General features: G+C 44.7%; 1 protein-coding gene across 2 annotated transcripts in view; it reads left to right on the forward strand.

Annotated features, from left to right (window-relative positions):
- The first annotated feature begins 14,038 nt into the window (after nt 1–14,038).
- The window catches only part of SLC45A3 (solute carrier family 45 member 3), an 89,388-nt gene continuing 76,985 nt past the window's right edge, over nt 14,039–26,441 (forward strand). The window contains exon 1 of one of the 2 annotated variants that reach the window (XM_068269556.1): nt 14,039–14,202. The gene's annotated coding sequence lies outside the window, so the exon portion shown is untranslated. Of the gene's footprint in view, nt 14,203–14,426; nt 14,502–26,441 lie in introns of those variants that run through there. The other variant, XM_068269557.1, reaches the window with a different exon arrangement.

The following is a 26,441-nucleotide window of genomic DNA, read 5'->3' on the forward strand; positions in this document are numbered from 1 at the left end:
AGAATCATTAAGGATAAACTGGAGGAGGAGTACACTCCAAAAAACACAAGTATGCTAACTAGATTATAAACATATAAATTTTATTATTACATACCACAGTTAAAAAGGAAATGAATTCCACTAAAAGGTACTATGCCTGCAATGAGGTCGGCCGACCTTCAAACCCACCGCACACACCACACATCCTATCACACGCACCAGGGGTAATGAGTTGGAGTGATCACTCGATTGAAAGAACAGGAATTCCTGTGTCAAAGCTCACTACACCTTCAGTTCCTCTCAACAAAAATCAAAACAGTGTTCCTCATGGATAAGCACAGCCCCAGCAGTGATTAGTCGAGCAATGGCAATCCAAGCGATATAGCAGAAACAGGAGAGAGAGAGCAGGCTCCACTCGCAAGCCAGTTCAGAGTAACAGCATAAGCAGCATAATGCATGCATAGGAGTTGTGAACATACTCTACCGGCTCCACGGTGTCGGCGTCATGTAAATGTTCCAGCTTGACACACACGTGTATACTCCGGATAAACCAGGTAGAGCCGCTGTGGAACTGCCGGTGAAATGCCTCCTGGCCGATGGTACTGAGTTCGGGATTCGCCGTGCTGTGGCTTGAGATTGTATGAGTCCGACTGGTGCAGGTCCAAATATGCACGGTAAGGGGTCCACACTGTGCGGATGGTGGAATAAAGGTAGAAGGTGGATTGAGGAACCCGCGTTGTGAAGATGTCCGGCGGCTGCAGTGGCAGAGGACGGCTACCGCAGGCAGGCCGTACCGGAACGCCAGAGACCCGACATGTTTCGCCGGTAGACTTCCGGCTTTCTCAAGGGGGCGTGTCAGTCATACTCATCAATGGGTGCACGCTTCCTATTCATACAGGTATTCGGCCAATCAGCTTTTATCGGTCACCCCGCCCATACGCCCGCAAACAGCAGATGCCGTGCGAGCAGAAATGGGTAGGTGGCCAGACAGCGCTGGGCGGCGCATCAAATAAAGAAACAACGTATCAATAATAAACAAAGGTGGATGAGGCCTCCAAAATTTCGTCAAACCCAAACAAAGAGGAATGGGAAAGATGTTTATTAAAAAGAAAAATAAGGGTGACATAGAAACTATGTCACCTCCAGGGAAAGTTCCCTTCAACTATATAAATGAACACTCCGTGTATAAGAGCAGAGGCCAGTGGTGCATCCGGGGCCACAATGCTAGAGATGGAAAGAGAGGGGGAAAAAAGGGGAGCCAGGCTCCGGTCCCACACGGAGAAGAGGGCACAGTACAAGGGTGGCACCCCACCGACAGAGCCGAGGGGAATGCCACACAACGCAGAGCGCAAGCGACCAAAACAACAGATTACTGAGGCAGGAAGGAGGCATAGCTCTGTGAGTCATTCAATCCCGGAGGAACAGTGGCCTTTAAGTCAAATATCCAGCGTGCCTCACGCTGGAGAACCAATCTGTCAAAATCCCCACCACGTATATTGGTGTGAATTCGATCCAGACCGATTACTCTCAGATCTTTATATCTACCCCCATGGACGGTCTTAAAGTGAGATGCAACTGGTGTCAGGGCTTCTAGTTTTTTACTTTTAATTTTGGTGATATGCTCATTGATACGTCTTCTAAGTTCCCTCTTGGTCTTGCCCACGTAGAAAGCCCCACATGGGCAGACCAAGAGGTAAACAACCAGGATAGTGTCACAATTCACGAAGTGGGAAAGGGTCCAGGACCTGCCATCAGGCAGTTCTACCACTCTTCCAACCTGCATGAACTGGCAGATAGTGCACCTTCCACATCTGTAGGTTCCAGTAACCTTGCAGTGTCTAGCCGTCTCTGTGGTGCCTGAGAAATGGCTATTAACGAGTAGGTCTCTCAAGGAGGGAGCCCTCCTACAAGAGACCATCGGAGAATCTGGGACCAAAGGACCTAATTTGGGATCATTTTTTAGGATGTACCAGTGACGCTTCAAAGCATCCATTATCAAGCCATGCTGGACGGTGAATCTGGTACAAAAGCGTACCTCGTTATTTGAGCGTTTGGAATGTTTTTGTGCCCCTATTAGGGCATCGCGGTCGGCGTGTGCTGCACGCTGATATGCTCGTCTCAGGTGGACATCACGATATCCCCTCTCCCTAAATCTGCGGCGTAGGTCCCTGGACTCCGTTTCAAATATTGCTTCCTCTGAGCAATTCCTACGCACCCTCAGATACTGTCCGGTGGGAACCCCCCTGACAGTATGCAAGGGGTGGAAGCTATCAGCTCTCAACAATGAATTGGTGGCCGTCTCCTTCCTATAAAGGGAAGTGGAGACGTAGCCACCAGCATCGATAGAGATCCTCAGATCAAGAAAGGGGATAGACATGGTATCATCCTGAAACGTAAACCGTAGATTGTAATCATTATTGTTGAGACGACGTACAAATTCGACCAGCAGATCGCGCCCACCTGTCCAGAAAAGCAAGATGTCGTCGATGTACCTGTGCCACGACTCAATGTGGCACACGTACATCGACATGGACTCATCAGAGAAGATCTCACGTTCCCACACCCCCAGGTACAGGTTAGCATACGACGGGGCACAGGTGGTCCCCATCGCCGCGCCCTGCACCTGGAGGTAGTGGGTCCCATCAAAGACGAAAATGTTGTTAGAGAGTAAAAATTCCAACAATGACAACAAAAAACCGTTGTGAGCCGCACGCGAGATGCTCAATTCACTAAGAAAGGTGCCAGCGGCATTGATGCCTCGATCATGGGGGATACTCGAATAGAGGGCCTCCACGTCGAGGGCCACCAGTAATGTACCAACAGGGACCTGCAGACCGTTAACAACATTGTGTATGACCACTGTAAAGTGATTCTCAAGTATAAAAAAAAATTGCCCGCTTACTTCCCTTTGGCTTCTTCCAGCCCCCAAGTCTTCCTGGTCCCTTGCCATCATCCCGCACTCAGTCGTTCCTCCGCTGTCCGTCGACCACTGCACATGCGTGGTGCTGGCAACACATGTCCTCTGTCGCTCTCACGAGGCACATGCACGGTAGCAATTTTTGCTTACTTCGCAAGCGCAGAGTGCTCCTGGCCACAGGATCGCCATAGAAGACCCGCACCTTGGAGGGGGACACCGGAGGAATGACTGAGCGCGGGACCAGGAAGACTTCAGGGGGCTGGAAGAAGCCCCAAGTAAGTAAAGCTAGATTTCATTTCTTTCTTTTCTTTTTACTTTAGGTTTCCTTTAAGCAAAATTGGGGCAGATTCACTTTGAGACTGAAGTTTAAAATTGTGCTTGGTTTTCCCTATTGAGCAATTGAAAAAGGAAAAAACACAGAATTACCTCAGACTTTCTTTAAATACAAAACTTTATTTGGAAACTGACTTCTAAACACAGAAGTGTGGATTTCCTTAAAGAACAAGTGACACCCATGCTAACCTATAAATAAAAATTACATATAAATACTAGTTCTACTTGCATAACAGATGTATTGCACTGTCCATGTTATTATTCCTGTGAATTTTATAAAGGATAATACTATTCTCGGCAGTTTCCATCTTTGTTACCTATGACCTCCTGACATAATTTCCTCTCTCACTTTTTTTTTCCTCTTGCTAATTGTGTATTTGTTACCCGACCTCCTCCCAGAGTCTTCAGACACTCCCACTGAGTTCTATACTAGGAAGTGCACTGTCTTATGTCATTAGAAGGAGGGGGAACTAAATGGAGGAGGAAGAATATATTACAGATAAAAATACTCCTAGCATGTAACTGTTGGGCAATGGCAATTAAAGGGCCAGTGCTTCTAAGGTATGTGATAACTACAAACCATAACAGCAGAAAACGTTTTGAAAGTTTTGAATGCAGGATTAGCATCTCTATCACTTAATACACTCAGACCAGTTGCTGTTGAAATTTGATTTTTATGGTGACAATTCCACTTTAATAATAGGGTCCAAAAAAGGTCTATTGTGGTTAAGTCTCTTTGGAATAGTGATATATATTTCATATTAAGTAACACTCATTAAAATGTTTACAGTAAAAAAAATCATATTAATATACTTTTAGACTTGGCTGATATAGTTCATTATGTATGTTTATAAATGTCATCATGACCTTGCTTTTGTTATTTAGTAACAGGGAACATAAACTATGTTCACATCACCTATAAATATATGTATTACAAAAAAATAAAAATAAAATACTAACTTATAGAAAAGGTAAAAGAACAGAAAAAGAGTTAACTTAAAATAGTTATAGAAAAGTGAAAGTAGTCAGAAACTTTATTCCCAAACTTTAACACGCCTTGGAAACGCGTGCAGGTGGCAGATACGCACGACATCAGACATTGCATAGAGTGCAATGTCTGATGTTCACACTGCATGCGTTCCGGACCTGTGCGGTCCGGGAACGCATGCTGCACGTAGATTTTGCTAAAACGCGTGGCTGTCCCATTCACTTTTCAGTGATGGGATTAGCCACGCAACGCACACAAACGCGGATGGCCATGCGTTCGTACGCGTTGCGGTCCGCACGCGTTCCGCACGCATGGCCATCCACATTTGTGATCTGAACGGGCCCTAAGGGGCTTACAGTGGGCTACAACTGAGAATAAGCACACCGTTTCCAATTGGATCAAGAATTTATATATACTGTACTAGAATGACACTAATTATGGTATTGATACCAAGTTAAAGGCTCTCAAATTACAACTGACTGATCCTGAGTATTCACAATAACACTGGATAATAATTCACTAATCACTCAGTCATAGAGCCAGTATCTGATTATGCCAGTTTATGTACCGTATCATCCCTCTTAAATCACACAAAAACTCTTTACAAATAGATGGAAAAAGCTGAGATGTCATTGCTGGGACATACAGAAAAGAGTATTTCACTTTGTCATTTAAAGAGAAACTGTAACCAAGAATTGAACTTCATCCCAATCAGTAGCTGATACCCCCTTTCCCATGAGAAATCTTTTCCTTTTCTCAAACGGATCATCAGGGGGCGCTGTGTGGCTGATTTTGTGGTGAAACCCCTCCCACAGTGTGATGTCAGCGCCTCACAGCACTGAGGTACTGACATCACACTGTGGGAGCCTAGCATTGTGCACTAGCACAATGCACTAGCATTGTGGAGAAATAACAGCTGTTTCCAACTGCCAAAAAAGCAAGCAGCATCTCATTCCAGTGCCATCACCTTCCAGCAGTAAAAATGTCACCATGCGATAGATGTCTGAATGTAAATCAGGGAGAGGAAAGATTTACAATGAGCAAACAATGACTAAATCTATTATACATAATTATAGTAAAAATTAAGCACTTCTTTTATTACATTACTTTCACTGGAGTTCCTCTTTAACCACTTGACCACTAAAGGTTATGTTCCCTTATGTACCGACAGTTTTCACATTTCAGCCCCCCCCCCCCCCCCCCCCCATTCATTCGCCAATAACTTTATCACTACTTATCACACTTAAATGGGCTATGGGCCATTTACAATTCACTTTTTCACCTGAGTTTTCTCCTAGGAGATATTTTATCTTCAATTTAAATTAACTTCTTAGCACTTTGCAATGGAAAAAGTATCAAAAAAGTAGGTGAAAAAGTACTATCAAAATGCATTTATTTACAAGTTGTTAAATATCACCAAGAAAAAGACTCAGGTGAAAAAGTGAATTGCATTTGGCCCTATATCTTGTTTTTTGCCACCAGTTAGGGTTTTTATAGGTGATTTTTTTTTTACTAATTACTTCATTTTCTGTGCATTTTAAAGGGGAAAAAACTGAAAAAATACATGAATTATCCATCTTCAACCCCTATAGTTTTAAAATAAACAATGCTACTGTAGATAAATCCCACACATCTTATTTGCCTATTTGTCTTTGTTATCACAACATTGAAATGATGTTCCTAGTACAATGACGACAATACATTTGGAAATAAAGGTGTTTTTTTATTTTGTGTTGTTGGTTTTCTTATTGTACTCTATAAAAATAGTTACAAGCCCTAACTTAAAAAATAAACAATAACATACCCTTTATGTATTCTCTTTTAAATTCTGTCACTTTGGCTCTTTTTTTTTTTTTTTTTTGTGCGTGTGAAAATTGCCGTGCTAATTCTGTAATTCTGTATGTCTGGCTTGCCTAATCTGCTAAAAAAAAAAAAGATTGCATTGTGGATTTGCAGACAAATAACAGATTCCTTGCATACTAGGCAAATGTACACTGTTATGTTCCAATCAACAGAAAAATTATACTTCTGAGTGACTCTTCAGTCCATCAAGTCCCATCTTAGTTTAGTACAGTAACAGTGCTAACAGGAAAATTCAATTCCTTCTGAATTCGATGCATTGTAGTCTTCTTCTTGTAGGGGGGATATTAGATCTCACCTGTTCTTTTCAGGTGAAACCTGTTTAATAAAAATATAATAAAAATGGTCAATAACCACTTGTACAACAAGTTTACTAATGGTCAGTGGCTAAAATAGCTTTCTTTTCTGTAGTGAGTGACCTCTGTGCAGCTAAAATTAAATAGAACACTTCAGTTGTATACCTTTGATAAAGCTAAGATACTAAGCCAAAAGTATGTATGTTGTGACCCTCCTGGTAGGTGCTGATCATGGCTTTCTGCCCGCGAGGATGTATAATGGGCTGGAAAATATGTACTGACTGTGCAGGGTTATGACATTTTGTTCTTAAATACCATGCACACACGCATTTGCAGCAAGCAAAATGTGGAGAAATAAAGAGTTAATTTCCTTAGGTGATATACAGTATCGGTTACTCAACTCACCAGCACAAATCGTCTGCAGTACTCACAGTGGTGGAGACTTTGTGAGCTCTGCTCTGCTTAAAGTACACCTGTGAGTTTTAAAAAATAAAAAAAAAATCAGATACTTACCTTGGGTGGGGAAAGCCTCTGGATCCTAATAAGGCTTCCCCCGTCCTCCTCAGCCAGCCCGATCCAGCACTGACTCCCCTGAACAGTGCAGAGCAATTATATTTACATCGGCCTGCTTGCGCAGCCGCACTAGCAGCTTTTTGCTCGGGCTCTGGTGGAAATAGCTGAGCCTGAGTGAGTCCGTTTGCCTGTGCAGGACTGGCGACAATCGCCGATAAGTGGACTTTCCGGGCAGCTAGCACTGGATCCCCTCTGCTGAGGAAGATGAGGGAAGCATCTTTAGAATCCAGCAGCTTCCCCTTCCCGAGGGAAGAACCCCTAGGGGCACTTTTTTCCCTCATGTAAATTTTAAAGACTGGGTTCCACAACTACCTCAAGGTTAATGCACTTTCAATTACTGTGTTTAATATTTAATACAGATTTCATGGTATGTATATAGAGTGGGGTATGGTACTGTATTAGCTAAGCCTACTTTTAACATTGAGTCTCAAGCAACCAGAAAGCCCACTTATCTGGCATCAGCCAATGCCTGTCGGTGTCGGATAACTGAGACTCTGCTGTAGTATATTAACAGCTTCCTACATTTTCCTTATTGCATGCTAATCTAATGATGTCAATTGTCTTGTTCTTCTATTCAGTATACATGTAATGAAACACATCTTGTAATATTTATTTCCTGGGTTTTAATTAATTTAATAGTCTCGGCCTCCTTTGGAGGTTTTTACCAGTCTAGTTGTAGTCCCCTATAACAGGGCTTTTCAACCTTTTCACTAATTGTACCACTTTTATCGCCAGTACATTTTTAAGTACCACCACCAGTATTCCTGCACAGTAGAACGGACCCGATCGGGCTCGGTTGTTTCTAGAGCCACTTCTGCGTATGTGTGCATGTCGACAAGGAGCTCTTCAGGGGGTCCCAGCGCTGGATCCCTTCTACTGAGGAGGAAGGGGGAAGCCTCTTTAGGATCCAGAGCAATATAGGTAGCCTCCCACCACCACCAGAGAGCTGGGCAGTGACTCACAACACAATTTAGCCTCCCCTCACTCACTCTTCACTGTGCTGCTGCCCTTTGGAATAGTTCAGACCTCAGATCAGCAGTAACCCAGCTGCGGTAAAGAGACAGCCCGGCAAATGGTGCACGGTGATGGTGCGTATACATCAAATACAGGAAGTGGCCAGTAATATCTAGTCCAGGGGTAGGGAACCTATGGCTCGGGAGCCAGATGTGGCTCTTTTGATGGCTACATCTGGCTCACATACAAATCAGTAGGGGGCTGATTCACTAAGCTACACTGCTCAAGCAGCACAGCTTAGTGAGGCAGCGCAAGTACATTTTTCAAAGTAGGCACCCTACTGCTGTAGCATGCACTACTATCACTATTTACAAGTTTAAAATAAAAAAAATATAGAAATATTTCATCTTTACATTGATATTTAAAAAGTTTAGACCCTTAGGTAAATATTTACATGTTTGTTTTTTTTATTGTAATGTTTTTTTTTTTTATACTAAACATTTTATTTGGGTACTTTTGGGAGGGTGGGAGGTAAACAATAGATTTATAATGTAAATGTGTGTTAATTCTTGTTTTTTTTTTTTTCAGGTGTAGTATTACTTTTTGGCCACAAGATGGCGGCCATGAGTTTGTTTACATGACGTCACTCTAAGCGTACCACGAGCTTAGAGTGACGCATCGGGAAGGAGACGGCCAGAAAAAGCTCAGCTTCCGAGAGAAGCTGTCGCTTTTTCAGCGGGGGAGAGGAATCAGTGATCGGGCTCCATAGCCCGATACGTTGATTCCTTGGCTACCGAATCCGCGGCCGGGAGTGCGCGTGCACGCGCACGATCGGCCGCGGGGGCGCGCGGTAGCGCGCATGGTTCCTGGACGTAGAAACTACGTCCAGGAACCAAAATAGTACTAAAGAGAAAAGATACCCCTATACACAGCACCACTGCAGACCATATGTATCAATCAAAAAAATATTTTTATTAGACTATACTGCCCGTTCAGGAACCAAAATAGGTTAATCAATAAACTAGTTCACATTTAAATGTGAACCAGCGCTGCGTAATATGTCGGCGCTTTATATATAAATAAATGTGTTTTCACACGCAGAGAAAAAAAATGTCATCATGCAGATTAATTCTGCACATTGTGTGCATTTTCTCTATCAATTACTTTGTGAAAGTTGTGAAAAAAACTTGTGCGTTTTTATGCATTCAAATACACATGGTGTACAGAAAACGCATGCAGAAAAACGTGCACAGAAAATACACATTTACCATGTATATAGGTCAACTTTAAACCTTGGTCATCATTGTTGGCATATGCATATATAAAGAGGAACTCCAGTATAAATAATGTAATAAAAAAAGTGCTTCATTTTTACAATAATTATTTATAAATGATTTAGTCAGTGTTTGCCCATTGTAAAAGCTTTCCTCTCCCTGATTTACATTCTGACATTTATCATATGGTGACATTTTTACTACTGGGAGGTGATGTCAGTGGAAGGAGATGCTGCTTGTATTTTTGGCACTTGTAAACAGCTGTTATTTCCCACAATAAAACAAGGCTCCCACTGTGTGATGTCAGACCTATGGTCTTGACATCACACTGTGGGAGGGGTTTCACCACTATATCAGCCATACAGAACCCCCCAATGATCCGTTTGAGAAAAGGAAAATATTTCTCATGGGAAAGGGGATATCAGTTACTGATTGGGATGAAGTTCAATTCTTGGTTACGGTTTCTCTTTAAGATTACCGTCATAAACTAGCGGACTCCAATGCCTCAGTAAGTGCTCCCATTGGTGCAAATAAAATAAAAGTAAGAGAAAACATGAAAAGAAATTGAAATAAAACCAATGCAGCTCCACTCTTCCACCACTCCCCTCCTCCTGTTCAATATACAGTTTCTACGGGCTTCAAATCTGGTCTGTTCTAGCCTGCCTATTTTCAGGAATGCTTGCCAACCTATCTTGAACCATACAGGTAAATTAGCAGAGCAGTGCAGCTGAGTTTTTCCTGCTCCAGTGCTGCCTTGGTCCTCTCTACTATTTACAGAAGCAACGTACTATGCTGCAGCATACCTCTACTCCATTTGGCTCTGAATGCACATCACGTAAAGAGGGATAATCAGCCACAAAAATGTCATTTACCCAGTGCTCTGTGTTCATTGTACAGCCTGGAACCTCACCCTGCAGTGCAAACACTCCAATGTATTTAGAAATGTTTCTGCTGTAATAAAGCTTATCTCAGCCAGACTGTCTCTATTCTCACTATCGCCGAAGACAGTGAGAGAGGGAAGCTTGTTGTCTCCCCTACTACATTTCTGCTCCTCACTGATTGGCTGTTCAGTGTGAACAGAAATACAATCTATGCTGGCTGTGCTCACAAGCAAGCAGCTATGACAGAGATTCTAGGAGGAAAAAAAAAGAGTAAGTGAGGAAATTACATCAGTATTGGCTTCAGTGAGAGGGAACCAAGATGGCAAATTCTAGTAACAGAATTCTCTTTAATTACTATATAAATTTTACTTAGAAAGGAGAAGAGAAACGGGTACTGCTGCATAAAAGTCCCTTTATTGTGGCCGGGTTACACAGTGGTCTGCAGTGGGGGGAAGGGGTATGCCTGACAGCTGTTTCGCAGGTATATAACCTACTTCTTCAGAGGCTAAAATACATTTGCAAGACATTCCATATTTATAGAAAAAGCCATCACACTCACCATATCGTCGCAGCACCATAACCAGCTTGAAACGCATGCTAGCGCTCACCATTTCCTGTTCACGCCCCACTGCTTGTCTGCATAGCACGTGAGCGGCTCCAGCCAATCCGCGAGCTGCAAGTCTCCCTGCCTATCGGCTCACTGCTTAGTGCACGTCACTGGGGGACGATCTGTAGAGGAACCGGCAGCGTCAGATGGGTTGCCATAGAAACCAAGCTGCAACTCTAGTTGGCTACGCTGTGCGGATTAATCCCTTCATTCCTCCAGGAAAAGAGTACCTCCATAGATAGTGTTGGATATGCGGTATTCACCGCTAGTCCACTCACAATAGTCTTAGTCATTGGGACAATTCCATCTGGATGTCCGGGGCAATCCACATAATATAGGTGATCATTTGGCTGTACAAAAATGTATAAAAATACAAACATTAATACATCTTCCATGCTAAGCATATTACTGCATATTGCACAACATTATTGATCCAAAAAGGAAAAAAAAGGAAGTAATAGAAAGAAAAAGAGGAAAGTACATAAAAAGGACATACAACAAGAAGCAGTCATATTTACAGCTAAAGGAGAAGGAACGATATACATAGTTGCATTAATTATATTTGTTCAGGAAACAATGTAGTTCATTCCTGTCGTTCAATCCTAGCGGGCCACATGCTTTAGTGACCGAGATTATCCTCGCTTCCTGTTGTAGCAACATTTGTTCTCGGTTCCCTCCCCTCCGGAGCACTTCCACAGTGATAATGCCAGTGAATCTTAGGCAATTGGCGTTCCCATCATGCTTCTCCCTGACCCTAACGTGTCCCTAACGTAAAATTCACTGAAATCAAAACATGGACAGTACAATACATCTGTTATGTAAGTAGAGCAATTACTTATCTACATATAAATGTGTTGTTTTTTTCTTGGCATAGTATAGCTGATCCTGCTACTTTAAGAGGCATACAGCGCAGTTGTGGTGAACAGGAGAATGGACTGACCCAGCACTGAAGTGTATAACAGTTCTGCTGCAGTACTCTGTGGTATGGACAAGAAGGGCTCGTTCACACCTAGGGCGTTTTCGCCTATTTTTTAGCGCTGGCGATAAAAAAGCCCTAAAAACACTTGTGCAATGAATCCTTATGGGATAGCTCATATCAGCGCGTTTCGTCTGCTTTCCGCTCAGCAAAGCACTGCCTGTACCATTTTTAGGGCGAATCAATGACGCCAGCAATTTTTGATTTTTTGGGGCGTTTTTTTTCCTCCCTCCTGGCGCTTACCTGCGTGCTTCGATTTTGTATAAAGTGCTCTTGCAAGCGCTTTTGCAGAGCGATTCAGATTTTTCACTTCCTGACGTCAGTCGGGAAGTGAACTCTTTCACCCGAAAATTAAAGTACAATGTATTTATTCACGAAAGCACTGGGGAAATCACTATACAAAGCGCATTTTCAAGCGCTTTGCAATTTCCCTATACCTTCCATTGAGGCAAATCGCCCCAAAAATGGTACAGGCAACGCTTTGCTGAGCGGATTGGATCGGAAACGAACCGCCCAGATGTGAATACTCTCATAGGAAATCATTGCACAAGCGCTTTTAGGGTAATTTTGAAAATCGCCGGCGCTTAATATAACACAAAACATCCTAGGTGTAAACAAGCCCTGAGGGCTAGTTCACACTCTGTGCTTGGAGCGACGCTAACCCATGATTGCGTTCGGATCATGTTCGGATTTTAACTAAAATTTTGCGATTCTGCGTGATTTGCGCTTGTGATTTCCCCAGCGATCAGAGTGTGAACCAGTCCTATTAGTTATGGAGGGAGGGGAATGGTGTCTGCATTTGTGGTGTGTGTGTGTTGGTGGTATGTTTGTGTGTGTGTGTGTGTGTGTGTGTGTGTGTGTGTGTGTTGGGGGGTTGAGAAGTGAGAGGTATGACATTTTGTGGAGGATGGCTGTACTTGTTCACAGGGAATTGGTTTCCTAGGGAGCAGAATCCCAAGAAACTTTTCCATGGAGCCTGGGCCCAAGGTTTGTAGTTACACCTCTGCCCCAGTCATAGTCTACTACCCTTGCAATAGTCTAGGGACAATTTTGGAAAAAGACTGGGTGCAGATAGTGTGGCGGAGAAAAATCTAGTACTGCGAAGAAAGAGCGGTTGTTGCATTGGGGTACCAACTTACCTGCCTTGTAATCTTTTGGGGTGAGGGATGTGGCTTCAGCTGCCAATTGTCCTCCTTCCCAAAATGCCTCCTACAAGGTGGTGAGCGGGACTGTGGGAGGCCTGTTAGGCAATGTCCCTCTGACCACACTTCCTCTCACTCCTAGAGAAAGTGTGGTCAGAGTGACATGGTGGAAAAGTTGTGACTGATAGGCTATCGAGCTCCCAGGGCAATGGTGTATAAATTGTGCCCCTCCCCCAGTAGACTCAGCTCACTATTGCGATGCGGTAGCTAGAAGTGCCCCCCAGTTTTAGGTAGCCCCAAAATAACTAAGCAGAGGTGAACCCCCAGCCTGTATAAGTAGCCACAGGAGCCCCAGCATTAATTTGCCAGATGCAACCCCCCCCAGCAGTTGTCAGGGAGCCCACTTTGTACGTAACCAGGGAGCCCTAACTCCCATGTAGGTAGCCAGAGAGCCCCCATGTAGCCAGAGAGCCCCCTGTTTAGGTAGCCAAGGAGCTCCTCCGCCACCCTTTTAACCAGAGAGGACCCCTATATAGCCAGATACCCCATTAATACCCCATTAAGCCAGAGAACCCCTATAAAACCAGAGAGCCACCCATATAGCCAGAGAACCCCATTAAGCCAGAGAGCGAAGCAGGTGGTTTCGGTGCACGGCACTCACCAAAACCAGGTGCCCCATAGCAGCAATGTAATGCTGCACGGGGAGCGTAAGGGTAATTCGGGGCTCCGGCGGTTGGCAACCAATCGCATCATGTTTTTGTAAGCAGATTCTGTCAAATGCATCATTCAAAAAGCTTTGCAGCCACTGCGATTGCAATTTTCTAAAAATTGCTTTGCACCACTGTGTACAGTTCATCACAATTTTCATTATTTTCAAAAAGGCTTTGCGATTATAAAAATGCAGCGCAACGTAGCCAGTGTGCACAGACTTCTGCTGGAGACTCTGGAAGCGCCCCCCCCCCCCCCCCACCTCTGCCGCCATACCCCGGGAATGTCCTTGAGTGGTAACCGAAGTTAAAAAAAAATCTGGATATACAACTGAAAATAGCATAGTGCCAATATTTCAAGATATAACCACACATTTTTCCATACTGACAGGCCTCACCTGGCTGGAGCTGCATGCTACACTGCCTGTGCAAGGAAGTTTCTAAGCTTCGTGACAGACTGTCCACTGGAGACTGGTTTGTGGGGTGTGACCTGACTAACAGGAACAGCATGCATTCTAAGCTGGTGACATGGAATATGATTACTACTAGCTCTCTGCCTCCAAGCTCAGCCAGTGCTGTGAAGAGACATAACCCGTCCTACTACATGTGTAACTTGGCAAGAACTTAGTATGTGGGGGACTTGACTATCAGGGGGACGCTCTCCTGGGGAATTACAACTGGCAGCAAGCTCTGACGCCAGATCTACACATGCTGGGTAAGCCACACATCGCTTTATTTTACCTTTGCCTTTCAGCAGTACACAGTGCCATACATCGTACAGCAGCTCAGTGCAGTCATTATCATACTAGCACTCATGTGGCAGGTTAAACTTCTGGCAGTGACAGGCAGCCACAGTGACAGTCGCACCTCCGGGAGACAGGACAGCGGCAGCACACAGCGCAGGCGTCTCACTCACACATGTATAGTGTGGCAGGAGCAGATCTGCCTCGCAGGACACCTACAGGAAGCTGACACATACGAGGGCGACTTCCACAAGCCCATTAGTGAAACGAGGTGAGAAATGCTATACCTATAATATTAATACTGATCATCCGCATTCATCATTAGCCAAACTCGCGGCTTTGTTGCTCTATGTTGCCACTCTGGGGTCACTCTGATGGACAGTGCTAGAAACCCTGCTGTGTGTGATGCTGAGGAAGCTTAGCAGCGGATCAGCACCTCTGCACTGCACATCTGATACTGGAGACCTGGGATTATGTTCCATTCTTCAAATAATCAGATATCTGGCACAGCAGTCTCCTCTTCCTTGCAATTGAAGATTATTGGGCTGCTTGGTGGTGCTAAGCATGTCTGGTGAAATCTGAAACTGGAAGTACAAGTGAAGGCAACTTTGTTTCTTAAGTTTTGGATATGTTGAGGAAAACGTTTGAAATAGGTGTCAGTTTTTATTGATATATTTGTTCCCTTCGGTGAGATTATCTCTAGCCTCCTGTTCTAGATAGTTCCAATAGTGATAACATCTGTAATTTATACATTTAACAAAATGTTTGAAAGATACCAGCTAGAGAAGTATCAAAATCCTCCCACACTCCCTCACTGGCAAGCCAAATGATTGGAGGTTGAAGGCCCATACAGGTGTTGAATATTTATCACCCAATTCAATCATTGGTGCATGCGGCATATTGCTCTGGATTTATAAATCAGTGGCTTTCGGAAAGGCACGATACCTGTTTTTTTTTTATTTCTTATGCAGGAGTAACATGTGTATTAAATGGTAGTGCACAGCTTGGCTTACATTATTACGACAGAGCCCAATACATTGCAGAGCCAATGCGCAAATGTGAATGGGCCCATTGTGGCACTATTGCAGTATGCTGCTGTGCAATTATAACTGACGTAATAGTGCACCCCAACACACATAGGGGTCGATTTACTAAATCGAGATAACTGCTATCACAGCAGTTATCACGTGATCTGCCACGCGCAAACCTTTGCACGTTCAAAAGGTTACTCCGCGTGATAAGTGGAGGTTTGCGCGCGATCATGTGCGCTTTTCACGTGATCGCGCACAAACCTCCGCTTATCACGCGGAGTAACCTTTTGCAGATAGCAATTCACTAAAGCAGTTATGACGCTTTAGTGAATCGACCCCCTAGTGTGAATGCAGCCTTAAATAACATGGTGCTAGATTTTTACCTGACACAATTACAATTGATCATCGAAGGTGAAAAAAATATAGTATATTTAACTTATGAGGTAAATAGACAAGAGTGTATTCTTAAAGACAGTAGAATGACTTCTGCTTAGTAGGTTCTGCTAATTGTTAAGGGAGAACTCTAGATGAAAAAACAAACCAACCCCAAAACTCTGTTGAGAAAAAAACATCATACTATACCTCCCCTTCCCCAACCCCACACACAAAGGTTCCTTATGGTCTTGTTGTTCCTCCTCCCCTTTATTTCAATCCCATCTGCGTGTGAGTGTGTAATGGATGATCAATCACTATTCTTATGCATCTGATGTTCTTCAGTGGCCATTTACCCGGTGGCCATTAGCCAGTGGAACAAATGCCGTTAGAAGCAATTTTTCATGATTGTTCCAGGTGACAGTTTATCTCAAGTTTTTCCCAGATCAGAATACAAGTAAGTTGCATAAGTTGCTTGACTTTCTCCAGAGCATCCTATTATTTTCTATGGACTTGGCAGGACAAACAGGATATTTACTGCTGCAGTGACAGTTCGCTGAATAGAGTCAAAGGTCTCTGAAAGGGGGGCTCCTGTACTTACACTAGATCTTCTCTTTAAAGAACCATGTGAGGAAATTCTAGTGCATATAAATACCATTATATAGCAGTGGCCCTGTCAATTGAATCTTCTCCCATAGTATGTTCAGTGAGATGCTAATATTTTCACGTGGATGCAAAGTTTATGCATCTTGGAATCAAATGCAGCTCATTGGCATCTCAATGACCATCCTTAGTACATTTTTCTAAGAAAACACTCGCTCAAAGTGAAGTGTGGTCCGGTGTTAGTCGACGAGCAAACATGCAGACATAAGACCAACAAGTGTTGATTTGGGTAATACATTTAATGACTAATTGTACATGGTTTATTGCAGGTTTTCCAAACGTTAAGTTTCTCCTTCTGGCATTATACAGAACTGGGTCAGAAAGTTAAAGTTTCGAAATCTTGCATTCAAATGCTCAAAAACTGAAAAGAGGGGAAAAATGTTTTGGCAGTTTTTCAGAGCACTTTATAAGGGAATAATGTACTCTAAAATAAATTGCAATGACTAACCTAATTGAATGGACCGTTTTATTTAATGCATCCCAGATAACTCATTAAAATTCCAAAATGTCAGTTGACACCAGAACAGTAATTGTAAATAAAACTCCCAATGCTGCACATCTGATAAGTTCTGTAGAAAAGTTCCTGATATTGTAATGTACTTGTACTATGTTCACAGCAGTGCAGTATGGGAAATAATTTTGTGCAACCACTCCATCCAAAACTAAGAAGGGAAAAAAATGTGTTGGCAGAAATTGACCACAACAAAATACTCACATGTCTCTGGAATAGTAGTGGAATATTAGTGTTTCAAATATTAAAGCTTGCTCACTGTCATACTCCAGCTGGCACGGTTAACAAAACAGTGACGAGGATAATTTGGCTGCCTACATTCACCTCTATATTCTATTTCTCTCTATTTTTGCAGTACTAGTGCAGATTTTTTTCTCTGATCTTCCGGAATGAGAATTGTGAGTCACATGAAATGAATACTTAGGATGTATTTTTTCCACCTTCAGTAGCCTAAGCTTCTGTGTCCTGTAGTTAACCTATTATGCTCTGAAACATACAGTGTATATTGGGCTTTCTCCGAGGATTCCTTGAGCACATTGCAGGGGTTCCCTAGTGGGTCTCCCTCCAGTGTGACTGGCCCCAGTTGGTGGGGTGGAAAATACCTCCTTGCTTCCTCTATAAAAAGGGCTACATTGGGGATCACTATAATAAGGAGCGCAGTTATAAAAACAGTATGATAGGCAGTATAAAAAGAGCCCTATTATAGGGGCTCACTATAATTGTAGGAACTGTATGGGCTCATTTCCACTATAGCGAATCCGCATGCATTGTCAGCATGCGGATTCGCACAGCCATTACAAGTGGATGGGCCTGTTTACACTTGTGCGTTGTGCGGAGCGTTTTTGTTTTTCAGCAGAGCCGTCAGAATTCGCTTCCCGCACACTGCTAAGCGAATTGCATACAATGTATCTAATATGGAAATCGCATGTGATTTTGGCATGCGTTTTTACCCACGATTTCGCATGCGATTTCACATAGGAGGTGATGTGACATGGTTAAAATCGCCCACCTACTACCCTATGCGAAATCGCGGGAAAAAACGCATGCAAAATCGCACCCGCATGCGATTTCGTCTGCGGTGATTTCCCGGCGATTCCGCAACGCACAAGTGGAAATGCAGCCTAATAAGAAACACTGACACAGGCTACTATAATAAGGTGTATTATAGAGGAAGAACATTGAATTTTAAAGACTGCATCTCCTGCAAAATAAAATCCCCCCTCTCTCTCTCTGCTAATGCAGGGGTTCCCTGAGATCCAAAAATTATGTAAAGGGTTCCTCCAGGGTGAAAAGGTTAAAGGATACCCGAGGTAACATGACATGATGAAATAGACATGTGTATGTACAGTGTCAAACATACAAATAGCTAAGTTGTGTTCATTGTTCCTTTTTTTCTTTCTCTGACTGAAAGAGTTAAACATCAGGTATGTAAGTGGCAGTTCCTGTCTAAGTCAGGACTGGGTCAGACTATAGTGTGACCCTCACTGATAGGAAATTAGAACTATAAAATACTTTCCTAGCAGAAAATGGCTTCTGAGAGCAGGAAAGAGATAAAAAGGATCAATAGTTCATAGATTTTAGCTCTGGCATACTTCAATGAATGTGTCATTGAGCAAAAACAATAAAACAACAAAAACATAAAAAGTAGATTTAAATATAAAATAAATCCGTGGAATATCTTAAAAAGTCATTTTTAGGAGAAGGAGGATATTCTTTATTTCATTAGTTTATTTTCACCTCGGGTGCCCTTTAAGAAAGTGTGGCTTTATTTTAAAATATACTAGAAAATGATTCTCCATTGCCTAGATCAGTGTATTCTCAACATTGTTATTATGAAAGATGGTGTTTTTAGAATACCGCATTTTGTCAGTACCATCATCTCAAGAACCCTCAGCACACGTATATTTCTTTGCTTTCAACCCATTGAAAATGTATATTTCTAAGAGTACCCCATACTTTTGTATGAATGCTTTTAATTAACTTAAAGGTGGCCACTAACGGTCCAATTTCTAGCGAAAAATCGTTCGAGCGATCAGAAATTCTGATCGGATTGGTTGTAAATAATCTCCATTGGTGGACACAATCGATTATGAATGAGTGAAAAAAATGTTGTCCGAATGAATTTTCGTTGAATCAAAATTTGAATTTTCTTGTTGGTTGTGATAGGAAGCAAAGATTGGTTCGTTGATGGTGTAGTGAACAATATAAATATAAATATATATATATATATATATATATATATATATATATATATATATATATATATATATATATATATATATATAATATAATATAAATATATAAATATCACAATATTTCACTTCCGATCAGAATTTCTGATCACTCAAATGATTTTTCGCTAGAAATTGGACGGTTAGTGGCCAGCTTTAAGGCCCATATACTAATTTGTTTGTTTAAAATAGCGAATGTTTTAAAAATGTTTTATCTCACAATAAACTGTAATGAATTTAATGCAGTAAGTGCAAGTACTCTCTGAGCCCAACATAAGTACCCACTGGGCTAGTGTAGGTGTATGACGTTTTGTTCAGGTGGATACCAGCAAAATCTGTATCCTGCTAATTAAATATGTACATATGGAATGTTCACATAATTAAGTAGCAGGATGCAGAAAAAAAACAGATTAACGTTTCAGAGCTTCTGTTCAAGAACGACATGAATCAAGCCCAAATCCACCCGAACATCTATTCGGAGACTAATTTATGTGTATCTTGTGTCCAACTCATTCTATATATAAAATTGCCATGAAGGTGATGACATAATAATGCCCATGCTGCTGCCACCGCTATCTCTTCTGTGACCTGAAGGGAACTGTGGATTTTACACAAAATTAGAGTTGGGCCGAACGGCTCGCCTGCGAACGGTTCCATGCGAACTTCAGTGGTTCGCGTCCCGCAGGTGAACCTTTGCGGAAGTTCGGTTCGCCCCATAATGCACATGGAGGGTCAACTTTGACCCTCTACATCACAGTCAGCAGGCCCAGTGTAGCCAATTAGGCTACACTAGCCCCTGGAGCCCCACCCCCCTTATATAAGGCAGGCAGCGGCGGCCATTACGGTCACTCGTGTGCTGCCTGCGTTAGTGAGAGTAGGGCGAGCTGCTGCAGACTGTCTCTGAGGGAAAGATTAGTTAGGCTTAACTTGTTCCTGTCTGGCCACATACCTGTAAACCCACCACTGCATACCTGTGCTGTGAACCCACCACTGCATACCTGTGCTGTGAACCCACCACTGCATACCTGTGCTGTGAACCCACCACTGCATACCTGTGCTGTGAACCCACCACTGCATACCTGTGCTGTGAACCCACCACTGCATACCTGTGCTGTGAACCCACCACTGCATACCTGTTCAGTGAACCCACCACTGCATACCTGTGCTGTGAACCCACCACTGCATACCTGTTCAGTGAACCCGCCACTGCATACCTGTTCTGTTCAGTGGACCCGCCACTGTATACCTGTTCAGTGAACCCACCACTGCATACCTGTGCTGTGAACCCACCACTGCATACCTGTTCTGTGAACCCAACACTGCATACCTGTTCAGTGAACCCACCACTGCATACCTGTTGTGTTCAGTGAACCCGCCACTGCATACCTGTTCTGTGAACCCACCACTGCATACCTGTTCAGTGAACCCACCACTGCATACCTGTTCTGTTCAGTGAACCCGCCACTGTATACCTGTTCAGTGAACCCGCCACTGCATACCTGTTGTGTTCAGTGAACCCGCCACTGTATACCTGTACTGTTCAGTGAACCCGCCACTGCATACCTGTTCTGTGAACCCACCACTGCATACCTGTTCAGTGAACCCACCACTGCATACCTGTTCTGTTCAGTGAACCCGCACTGTATACCTGTTCAGTGAACCCGCCACTGCATACCTGTTGTGTTCAGTGAACCCGCCACTGTATACCTGTACTGTTTAGTGAACCCGCCACTGCATACCTGTTGTGTTCAGTGAACCCGCCACTGCATACCTGTTCTGTTCAGTGGACCCGCCACTGTATACCTGTTTAGTGAACCCGCCACTGCATACCTGTTGTGTTCAGTGAACCTGCCACTGCATACCTGTTCTGTGAACCCGCCACTGCATACCTGTTGTGTTCAGTGAACCCGCCACTGCATACCTGTTCTGTTCAGTGGACCCGCCACTGTATACCTGTTTAGTGAACCCGCCACTGCATACCTGTTGTGTTCAGTGAACCTGCCACTGCATACCTGTTCTGTGAACCCGCCACTGCATACCTGTTGTGTTCAGTGAACCCGCCACTGCATACCTGTTCTGTTCAGTGGACCCGCCACTGTATACCTGTTTAGTGAACCCGCCACTGCATACCTGTTGTGTTCAGTGAACCTGCCACTGCATACCTGTTCTGTGAACCTGCCACTGTATACCTGTTCTGTTCAGTGAACCCACCGCATCAGTGCGCATACCTGTGCAGTTAAATGAACCCACCTACCTACGTGAGTGCACGCAGTGTGATATACCACTCCGTGCATACCCGATATGGACAAAACAGGTAGAGGAAGAGGTAGTGCCAGAGCCAGAGGAAGGCCACCCGGCAGGTCTGCGCGAGGTCGTGTAAATGTAATTTCGTGTGGACCTGGCCCACAGTACAGTGCTCGGAAGAAGGCACGTCCCATCACGTCCCAAGATTGTCAGGACGTGGTTGAGTATTTAGCGACACAGAACACCTCATCTTGCTCAGCCACCAGCGCTACTACTAGCACCACTTCCGCTGCATTTGACACTTCGCAAGAATTATTTAGTGTTGAAATCACTGACGCACAGCCATTGTTGTTACAGCCAGATGAATTTTCACCAGCTCATATATTTGAGTTACCCGGCAACACTATGGATGTAACGTGTAAGGAGGATGAAGGACCTACTGATGGTGCATGTTTGGATTTGTCTGAGGCAAGCGAAGCTGGGCAGGATGATTACGATGATGACGATGATAGGGATCCTCTGTATGTTCCCAATAGAGGAAATGAAGAGGGGGACAGTTCAGAGGGGGAGTCAGAGAGTAGTAGGAGGAGAGAAGTTGCTGAAAGAAGCTGGGGCAGCTCTTCGTCAGAAACAGCTGGTGGCAGAGTCCGGCACCATGTATCGCCACCTATGTACAGCCAGCCAACTTGCCCTTCAGCATCAGCTGCTGAGGTCCCCATAGTGCCCACATCCCAGGGTGGCTCAGCGGTGTGGAAATTTTTTAATGTGTGTGCCTCAGATCGGACCAAAGCCATCTGTTCGCTCTGCCAACAAAAATTGAGCCGTGGAAAGGCCAACACTCACGTAGGGACAAGTGCCTTACGAAGGCACCTGGAGAAAAGGCACAAACAGCAATGGGATGGCCACCTGAGCAAAAGCAGCAGCAGCACACAAAAGCAAAGCCACCCTCCTTCTCCTTTTCCTCCTCCATCAGGTGCATTATCTGCTTCTGCCGCTTTCTCCCTTCCACCTTCACAGGCACCCTCCTCCACTCCGCCTCTGCCCTTGAGCGGTTCCTGCTCCTCTGCCCACAGCAGCAGTCAGGTGTCCGTGAAGGAAATGTTTGAGCGGAAGAAGCCAATTTCGGCCAGTCACCCCCTTGCCCGGCGTCTGACAGCTGGCGTGGCGGAACTGTTAGCTCGGCAGCTGTTACCATACCGGCTGGTGGACTCTGAGGCCTTCCGTAAATTTGTGGCCATCGGAACACCGCAGTGGAAGATGCCAAGCCGCACTTATTGTTTGAGAAAGGCCATACCCCAACTGCACCGTGAAGTTGAGAGGCAAGTGGTGTCATCTCTTGCGAAGAGCGTTGGGTCAAGGGTACACCTGACCACGGATGCCTGGTCTGCCAAGCACGGGCAGGGCCGCTACATTACGTACACAGCCCATTGGGTGAACCTGGTGGTGAACGATGGCAAGCAGGGCGCAGCGGACCAAATTGTGACACCTCCACGGCTTGCAGGCAGGCCTCCTGCCACCTCCTCTCCTCCTGCTACATGCTCTTCGCTGTCCTCCTCCTCCTTGGCTGAGTGGCAGTTCTCCTCTCCAGCTACACAGCCCCAGCTCCGCAGGGCCTATGCTGCATGCCAGGTAAGACGGTGTCACGCCATCTTAGACATGTCTTGTCTCAAAGCGGAGAGTCACACTGGAGCAGCTCTCCTGGCTGCTCTAAAGAAACAGGTGGATGAGTGGCTGACCCCGCACCACCTGGAGATAGGCAACGTGGTGTGCGACAACGGCAGCAATCTGCTTGCCGCTTTGCATATGGGGAAGCTGACACACATACCCTGCATGGCACATGTCATGAATCTAGTGGTTCAAAGATTTGTGGCAAACTACCCTGGCTTAGCGAATGTCCTGAAGCAGGCCAGGAAGTTCTGTGGGCATTTGAGGCGGTCTTACACAGCCATGGCACGCTTTGCGGAAATTCAGCGCAAAAACAACATGCCGGTGAGACGCCTCATTTGCGATAGCCCGACTCGCTGGAACTCGACCCTGCTCATGTTCTCCCGCCTGCTAGAACAGAAGAAAGCCGTGACCCACTACCTCTACAACTACAGTAGAATGAAACAGTCTGGGAAGATGGGGATGTTCTGGCCCGACAACTGGACACTGATGAAAAATGCATGCAGGCTCATGCGGCCGTTTGAGGAGGTGACCAACCTGGTGAGCCGCAGTGAGGGCACCATCAGCGACTTAATTCCCTACGCTTACTTCTTGGAGCGTGCTGTGCGTAGAGTGGCGGATGAAGCTGTGAATGAGCGTGACCAGGAACCGTTACGGCAGGAACAGGCATGGGACCAATTTTCATCAGACCCAGCTGTTTCCTCAACACCTGCGGCAGCACAGAGGGGGGAGGAGGAGGAAGAAGAGAAGTCGTGTGCAGAAGACGAGTCAGACTCAGAGGATGATGAGCAAGGTGTTTCTTTGGGGGAGGAGGAGGGGACAGCGGCAGGAGAACAACCGCAGCAGGCGTCGCAAGGGGCTTGTGCTGCTCAACCTTCCCGTGGTATTGTTCGCGGCTGGGGGGAGGAGGTTGACTTACCTGACGTCACTGAGGAAGAGCAAGAGGAGATGGAGGGTACTGGATCCGACTTTGTGCAGATGTCGTCTTTTATGCTGTCCTGCCTGTTGAGGGACCCCCGTATAAAAAACCTCAAGGGGAATGAGCTGTACTGGGTGGCCACACTACTAGACCCTCGGTACAGGCACAAAGTGGCGGACCTGTTACCAACTCACCGGAAGGTGGAAAGGATGCAGCACATGCAGAACCAGCTGTCAACTATGCTTTACAATGCCTTTAAGGGTGATGTGACAGCACAACGCCAGCAAGGTACCACTGCCACTAATCCTCCTCCCGTGTCCACGCAGTCAAAGACAGGACGCTCCAGCGATCTCATGGTGATGTCGGACATGCGGACGTTCTTTAGTCCAACGCCTCGTCGTAGCCCTTCCGGATCCACCCTCCACCAACGCCTGGAACGGCAGGTAGCCGACTACCTGGCCTTAAGTGTGGATGTAGACACTGCTGTGAACAGCGATGAGGAACCCTTGAACTACTGGGTGCGCAGGCTTGACCTGTGGCCAGAGCTGTCCCAATTTGCCATCCAACTTCTCTCCTGCCCTGCCGCAAGCGTCCTGTCAGAAAGGACCTTCAGCGCAGCTGGAGGCATTGTCACAGAGAAGAGAAGTCGCCTAAGTCACAAAAGTGTTAAGTACCTCACCTTTATCAAAATGAATGAGGCATGGATCCCGGAGGGCTGCTGCCCGCCCCAAGACTAAGTCAGTCCCCGCACACACAGCATCTCTGCCTGCACGCCGTGTGACTGGCTGCCTGGCCTGCCCCAAGAAGACTAAGTCGCTCCCAGTCCCTCCACACAGCATGTCTGCCTGCAGGCCGCTTGACTACCTTCTCCGCCACCACCAACAGGGTCCGGGACTCCAGGCGGATTGCTGAATTTTTTAGGCCGCTGCTAGCAGCGGCTGCTGTAATAATTTTTCTGGTGCGTGTACATGACTGCCTAATTTTTCTGGCTGCACTGCGGGCAGCTGCAACAACAAAAGAAAAGGCATGTACATGCGCCCATTCCCCTTCGTGATCATTACCTTGCCGTGGTGAAGGGGCTTGCGTATCACAATGAAGCAATGACCGGCGCCTAGATGAGTGTCTCGGGGGGCACACAAAAGATAATAAGGTCGTTGCTTCATTGTGGTCAGACCAAATTTGATCAGCTGGACAGTCACTGTTCTGTCATTCAGCTACATCAGCCAGGCGACCATATGGGCTGTAAAGCCACCAAAACCTGCACTCTTGCCATGGTGCGCACCAGTCCAGCACGGCCGTCACTACACAAACAGCTGTTTGCGGTGCGTTACACGGTGAGTTTGGTGTGTCAGTGTGAAGCAGTACCTTAATTACACTACCTGATTGATGTATACACATGCAAGATGTTTTAAAGCACTTTAGGCCTGTCATTTAGCATTCAATGTGATTTCTGCCCTTAAAACGCTGCTTTGCGTCAAATCCAGATTTTTCCTGGGGACTTTTGGCATGTATCCCACTCCGCCATGCCCCCCTCCAGGTGTTAGACCCCTTGAAACATCTTTTCCATCACTTTTGTGGCCAGCATAATTATTTTTTTTTTTTCAAAGTTCGCATCCCCATTGAAGTCTATTGCGGTTCGCGAACTTTAACGCGAACCGAACTTTCCGCGGAAGTTCGCGAACCAGGTTCGCGAACCTAAAATCGGAGGTTCGGCCCAACTCTACACAAAATACATTTCTTTAGGCCAAAGAGAGGTAGGATAACTTTGTGGGGCATAAGGAGTTGAGAGCTAGGTTTTATTTTGTTTGTTATGCCAGTAAATACAGTTTAAAACAGTTTTGTCAGTGTAAACATTAGAGAACAAATCTTGCTACAAATGTAGGGTTGAAATGAGCACATGCGTCAAGCCTATAGTAAAATACAAGAATAATAACCTTGTCGTACCTTTGATATACAGGATACGGAATAAGAACAATGTGAGTTTAGCTTCCAAGTGAAACATTAATTAACTTGATACAACAGCTAAATATATAGTAGAAATTGTTTAATTCAAAAGGAACTTCATTTGCTATATACAAGCACAAAGTTTACTTAAAGAGGGAGTTTACTGAACATAATTTAATGATTAAAATTGCTTATATTGCTTAAAATTAAATAAATATGGCAGCCACCATATACCTCTCACTTCAGTTGACCTTTAACCTCCCTGGCGGTGCATTTCTGTCTGGAATTATGACTCAAAAGCGGTACATTGTTTTCAAAAATTTTAGGCCTCCAATTCTCATAACTCACCAAAATATGGCAGAATAAAATCCTGGTAGACATTCTGCATATAAATAAAAGGCTAGAACACAAATTTGTTGAATTAATTACATTTATTAATGAACTTAAAAAAATTGTGAAACTGTACAAATAAGGCAGGCAGAGAGTAGTCAAAATCCAGGCAGTGGTCTGTGCAGGCGGCAGGCAGAGAGTAGTCAAAATTCAGGCAGTGGTTGGTGCAGGCGGCAGGCAGAGAGTAGTCAAAATCCAGGCAGAGGTCGGTGCAGGCTGTTATATTCTTTCTATATCACCT

The sequence above is a fragment of the Hyperolius riggenbachi genome, chromosome 2 (assembly GCF_040937935.1).
Source record: "Hyperolius riggenbachi isolate aHypRig1 chromosome 2, aHypRig1.pri, whole genome shotgun sequence".
Taxonomy (NCBI): Eukaryota; Metazoa; Chordata; class Amphibia; order Anura; family Hyperoliidae; genus Hyperolius; species Hyperolius riggenbachi.